Source organism: Lactuca virosa, chromosome 6, assembly GCF_052849685.1.
Source record: "Lactuca virosa cultivar CGN04683 chromosome 6, Lactuca_virosa_CGN04683_v6, whole genome shotgun sequence".
NCBI lineage: Eukaryota > Viridiplantae > Streptophyta > Magnoliopsida > Asterales > Asteraceae > Lactuca > Lactuca virosa.
The window spans coordinates 25,214,699-25,219,686 of record NC_136431.1 but is presented as its reverse complement, the minus strand read 5'-3'; the positions used below and the strand labels follow the sequence as shown (position 1 = coordinate 25,219,686).

Here is a 4,988-nt window from a genome sequence, read left to right as displayed (position 1 = left end):
CACAGGTAGCGACACGAAGGCCCTATGATGTTGAATGATTTATTGATAATTGTTGGCCATATCGTAATAAACTATTCTAAGGCTTGTAATATTTTCGTTATGCTTATGTTTCTGTATTGACGATGACATCCCGAAATTATTAATGAAAAATATTTCTTCGGAAATGCTTGGTAATAATATTGTTACATTATTGGGAACAAATTCCACATTATAATTCTTTAAGGTTTGTAATATTTTTGTTATGCTTATGACATCCCGAAGTTATTAATGAAAAACATTTCTTCGGAAATGTTTGGTAATAATATCGTCACATTATTGGGAACAAATTCCGCATTATAATTCATTAAAATGGATACTCTGAAATGAAATAAACATAATTAAATTGATCTTTTCTGACCGTAAAAATGAAGATGTCACATTAACAATCTCCTTCTAAGAAACAACTATATCTATATTAGCTCCAACCGTTTAGCCAAAATAGGTAAAAAGCATTTTAAGAGAGACACATCCAAAACGATTTGCTAGGGAGGTCACGACATCCTCCCCATCCCAACACTAATAAGCTTATTTTTGTGAATATTAATTTTCAATTATAAAGCAATAAAAAAACAATGTATAAGTCGAATCAGATTTTCCATATTATCTTTAAACCATTCCCCGATGAAAGTGGCTTCATCCGCATAAAAAAGATCGTAATACCGAAACAAAGACCTTTGAAAACATCGTTGGACATAGCTTGTTCAAAAGCAACATGAAGAGCTTCCATAACCAAAATAAAAAGAAAAGGCGACAGAGGATTACATTGCCTCAAATCGCGAGAGAACTAGAACCTTTTGGTAGGCACGCTCTTAAGAAGAACCGAACATGGAAGAAGCAAGACATCCATGGATCCAATTCCGTTATGTAGAATCAAAACCCATCTTTTGAAGAATCATATCCAAAAAATTTCATCTAAGTGAGTCGTAAGCTTTTACGAAATCTACTTTGAAGATCAAAGCCCTTCCCCGATGCTTTTTTTACACCAATGCAATACCTCATTTAGGATCATAGGACCATCTATAATCTGTCAGCCTCAAATAAAATCTGATAGCTGCCAATTGACAATGCCATCAGTGACCTTGGTAAGACGATTGACTAAAAGTTTGTCAATAATCTTGTACTGACAACCGATTAGACTAATAGGGCGAAAATCTAAAACAAATTTTGCATCAACAACCTTAGGGATAAGAGCTATGAAAGATAGATTTCAACCCCAATGAAAGATAACCGATGCAATATAATAACTAGATATATAAAAATGTCTCCATGGTAGAACATTCCCGACATGGAAAATAACATTCCCGGACATGTCGAACTCCAAAATCCGTAGAACATTCCTGATATGGAAAATAACATTTATCAAAACCCAAAATTTTTACAAAAGATGAAGCACATTACAATATAAGAGTATAAAATGGTGTCATTTCGATAAAAACCTGTTCAATCTAAACATCTCCATGGTAGGGGTTGTGAGGGATTTTTTTAGAGGGGAATATGGAAATGGAAAGAATACTAACTCTATGGCGTCGGAAATCCCAAATACCTTTGTTTCGGGCTAAAAGGTCATTTCATTAAACAACGTTAACGAAAAAAATGTGTTTTATATCTACTTACACTAATACACAAGTCATTTAATAGTGCGAGTAGTTTTTATTTTTTGAGGCAGTCCATTCTAAAAACCGCCTCATTAAATATCTATAGCATCAAAAAATAAAAGAATCGCACTATAAAATATCTTTGTTAGTGCGGTTTCCCAAAATCGCACCATTAAAGCATTTTTTGATGCGGTTTTCCGAAACCGCACCAAAAAATCATGTGGAAACCGCTAGATCCCTCTAAAAATTTCATTCGAATTTTTCATTTCGCGCTAGATCCCTCCAAATTTCGTTCAAAATTTTCATGTTTTTCAAAATTTTCATTCAATCTTCCCTCTTTTATCTAAAGTTAGAGATGCAACTTCTTCTCATAATTATAGATTTGTCGATTCTATGTTTGAAAACGCATGTGAGGTATGCCAATTATTTATCTTTTTTTCATTAACGGCATTTGTGCCTCCGTTTTTTCTCTTATTAATTGTAAATTGATGTCCTATTTTAAGTTTTAATGATGTTTTCTCTTGTTCTGAATCTCTGCATATACATCTTTTTTCGTGATATATCTCCAAAAAAATATCCAAAGACTTATGATGTTTGCTTCAGTGACTTTCAATCAACGGATATGGAGCTAGTTTGTGCAAAGTGGGTTTTAAGATGTTGAAAAAGAAATTGAAAACACCATCGATGAAATGTGATTTTCCAAGAACAGATTTTTAATTGGTAGAGAAAAAGAAATTCCAGAGATTGAAACCACCCCTTTTGGAGAAAAGAAATTACAATTAATTTTTGATTGAAAAACACTCACCGAACATACCTAAATACAAGAAAATGAATCTTCACAAGTAGCGTGGTGTGCATCAATGGCGGACCTGTTAATTGGTATGGTTTTAGCTAGCTATTTTTTAAGGCGGTTTTGGCTATTTTTTAGTGCGATTTTGGCTATTTTTTTAGACGGTTTTGGCTATTTTTTTGGTGTGATTTTGACTATTTTTTGAGGCGGTTTTGAGTATTTTTTGGTGCGGTTTTGAAACCGCACCATTAAATAAGGGTATTTTTTGATGCGATATTTTTTGGTGCGGTTCAATACCCGCATCATTTAATCATTTTAACCGCATCAACAAATGCTTTCTGTACTAGTGTTATTCTAAAATATGACATTTTTTGTGAATATCCCTTTGAATTACCTAAGATAAATTATTAGAAACAAATAAAAACAATATTTTTTTTATACATTATTTATTTTACCAAACTTGATCACCTATACGTCATTTTAATCAATTCAATTGTATGAAGCAAAAAACCATAATTATGTTGTTTAAATATGTAATTAAAGAATGTGATGTTTTGGTTTAAAACATATAAATAAGTACGTAGTGGAAATGATGGGATGTGTGGGAGCTTATCAACATCCAGCTGTTATCTACAACCATGGAGAAATAAATTGTATTCATTTCAAAACTTCGATCATATCTCCCATTCACATAACCAATTCAAACTTTGACTTTGTTTACATGGTCAAAACATGATGTCAATATGAAGTCATGTCATTGCAGTTTTTATGTTTCCATAGCTACTTTCATACCAAGACTAATTAATGTGTTATTATGCCTTAAACCCAGTCCGATTAACTCGACATATCTCCAGGAAACACGATACATCAAACACAAATACTATACGGAGAAGGAATCATAAAGATGGTTATAAAAGAGGAAAGGAATATTCATGGAATACCTAGAAAAAGAAGGTATTTGGTCCTAGACAAAAAGATTAAGTGGACCCAGGAGAACAAGGACATGACACCTGCAAGGAAACCGCGTTATAAACAGGAAAACATATCTCTGTCTTCCAAATTCACAAATTGGTCAATAGCCAACACTCCATGAACAAGTGCATTATAATTTAAAAAGAACTAACTGAAGACACATGTCAAGCCTATCAATGGTTGCCGAAAAGATTATTGTCACGATGCAAAGATCATAAAGATAAATATCTATTGATGATCGTTTCTTGAAGTAGATTGAAACTACTTCGAAGCTGCCATTATTAAACAACATATATGTATATATATAATATATCAATGACTAGTATTGCGTATATCCACATCTATAAATGCATGTCTAGATTGCGTTCTAATGCATTACCTTAAACAAGAATATTTTAGCCAATTAAACAATTTAAGTACTATGAATGAGAACTCATACACTCATAGCAGCGGAGGTGGTACTTCTTCGGTTTACAGGGGTGTCCGGAAGAGGAAATGGGGCAAATGGGTATCTGAAATACGTGAGCCAGGAAAGAATTCTCGAATCTGGTTAGGGAGTTTTGAGACACCTGAAATGGCGGCAGCAGCATATGATGCAGCTGCATTTTACCTCAGGGGTGATGTTTCTAAGCTTAACTTCCCAGAAAGAGCAACTGCTCTCCCTAGGCCACTTAGCTCCACTGCAGAATGCATACGCATGGCTGCTCATGAGGCTGCCTCGCTGTTTGGACCAGCTTCCATGCCGGAGCAGGGTGGCTCCAGCTCAGGTCATACAGTGCCGGTGAATGTCGGACTTTCTCCTAGCCAAATTCAGGCAATAAATGATTCACCACTTGATTCTCCGAAATTATGGATGGAATTGGGTGATGCTCTTATAGCTGAACAGAAAATGTATTTTTCTAACACTACTAACTTTGATCATATTCATATGGCCGGTGATTGGGACGAGATTCCCGACTATCCCCTCTGGGAATAATTCTTAGGTAACAATCCATTAGGAGAAGATGCATGGGCACGTGCATAACCTTTTAGTATCTTACTTATGCATTACTTATCTATATATACATATAATACGTAATAGCTCTGCATGGGGATTAATTGTTAAAGATTATTTTTTAAGAGCTAAAAAATGGTAAGAGTTGCTAGATGTGGGTTACTTATCAAATTCAGAACCAAGTCTTTTCGCCACTGAGTTTTTGCGTAGGGAAAAGATCTTTTTAGGTTTCATATATAGTTATCTATTGCAAGTATTTGGGCGTTTCTAGCGACACTTTTTTAAGCCGCCTATGAGAGAACGGAAAGGAATGCTATACGAATAAAGCTATAAGGTGCAAACTAACCCTACGTTCTACGTTTGACATTCGGGGTGGCCCAAGAATAAAGGATCAGCAAGATAATCTTTAACAGCATGCGGGATTCACAGTTAACATATTGATCATCTATTGTGAATTCCATCAGAGGAGCTGATTTTATAGAAGCTCATTTGAGATTACTGCTTAGTGCTAGCAAGGGCCAGTTGCTTAGCAGAATCAATTCTTTACTGTGTTGTGTTTATTGTTTTCTTTTTCATCCTGATGTAAACAGGAATGATT

The 4,988-nt window shown here is 34.6% G+C and overlaps 1 pseudogene; it reads left to right on the top strand.

The window, feature by feature from the left end:
- The first annotated feature begins 3,755 nt into the window (after positions 1 to 3,755).
- Positions 3,756 to 4,435, top strand: LOC145120910 (ethylene-responsive transcription factor ERF021 pseudogene; annotated as a pseudogene).
- The last annotated feature ends 553 nt before the right edge of the window (positions 4,436 to 4,988 follow it).